The sequence below is a fragment of the Capsicum annuum genome, chromosome 9, assembly GCF_002878395.1.
Source record: "Capsicum annuum cultivar UCD-10X-F1 chromosome 9, UCD10Xv1.1, whole genome shotgun sequence".
NCBI lineage: Eukaryota > Viridiplantae > Streptophyta > Magnoliopsida > Solanales > Solanaceae > Capsicum > Capsicum annuum.
Window position 1 is genome coordinate 8,526,308 of NC_061119.1, and position 1,652 is coordinate 8,527,959.

Here is a 1,652-nt window from a genome sequence, read left to right on the forward strand (position 1 = left end):
TTGATTGATTGTTTTGTGTGATTTTGTGTGGTTTATACATTCGTAGTCTCAAATTAGCCGATATGCTCAACCAAGAGACCGTGGTCAAACCACGGGACCGAGGGGTGCCTAACACCTTTTCCTCGGTCAACATAATTCCTTAGTCGAAATCTTTATTCGCAAACCTATTTAAAGAGTCAAATCATTTTGAAAAGGATCTTTCAAAGGTTACTTGGCACACCGAATTTTATAAGTGGCGACTCTGAATAAAAAATGTAAATAATCCTTTTTCAAAAAAAATTTTCACTTTTGTCACTTTAATAATAAAAACCCTTTCAAACTTTTAAATGAATTTTTTTGGGATTTGAAAAAAAAGGGGTGTGACAGCTCTGGCAACTCTGCTGGGGATCTTTCAGAATTCGAGCTATTTTTTTGAGTTGTATCGACTTTGTTTGACATTATGGGTGTATAGACATTGTTCGTGTTGTTTTGTGTTATTGTTTATCATTGTTAAGTGCCTACGTGCTACATGTTTACAGTTTTCTTTTATGTGTTACCGCTTTATATATGGCATCATATGAATAACCCGAGTCAATTTATTCTGCAACAAGTTCATAGTACACGTGTTGTACACAACCTCTAGTTGAGTCACCCTTATTTTAGGAGGGGGAGCCATCGGTGTTATGGAGTAGGTGGAAAGCAAAACAGCCACTATCGACCATAGGCTCCCCCGAACAGCCTCGTTAGTGAACCTCAGCGTAGGTCAGCCTTTAGGTCATACTTATTTGCATCATATTGAGACCTAGCGGGACCTATTTGGTACTTTGTAGGAGACTCACCTCTACAACATCTCTATGTACTAAATGTTGTATCTTTGAGGGTAACGTGGTCATCTGACAGACTGATTCGGGGAAAACACGTGCTAGAATTAAAGGAAGTGTGTAGGCAAGGAAAAGTTTGAAAAAAAAGGAAAAAAGAGAAAAGGCGAATCGAAAAAGAGTTTCGTAGTTTTTTTTTCCGAGTGTTTTTTAATTTTTTATGGCTTATGTTCTTCACAATCCAAAAATTCAAAAAGATTTTTACCTTTTGTACTCATTTCCCAAAAAATCAAAAACGTTAAAATGATTTTCCTTTTATTTCTTTAGTAAGTATTCACAATTCGAAAACTCCAATAATATTTTTCCTTTCAATAGGAGCTTTGTACATTTTTATATAACAAAAATATCAAAAATATTTTTTTTCTTTCATAGTTGTTGGTGTTAGTTTCTAATTAAAAATTCAAAAAGATTTTATTCGTTTGTCTTTAGTCGTGTCTCTCAATTCAGGGTTTAGTTTGTCATTTAATCCTTAATTGTCCAATCTGGATGAGCTACACAATCCTGATTCTCCTCTTTTGGGATGTGAGATACGTAGGTAACCTATTGTTGGTTCGGGGATCTTATTTCAAAAAATTCAAAAAATATTTTCTTTATGCTTCATTTAGAGTAGGTGTCTATGCATCAATAAAAGAAAACTACAAAAAGATTTTCCTTTCATAGGTTCAAGTTTCATTTTCGTATGAAATGTAAAATTGAAAACCCAAAAAAAGAGTTTCTTTCGTAATCATAGGTTTCATTTGGTAATCATAGGTTTCATTTTGTATAGGTTATTAAAGCTGAAAATTTCAAAAAAGA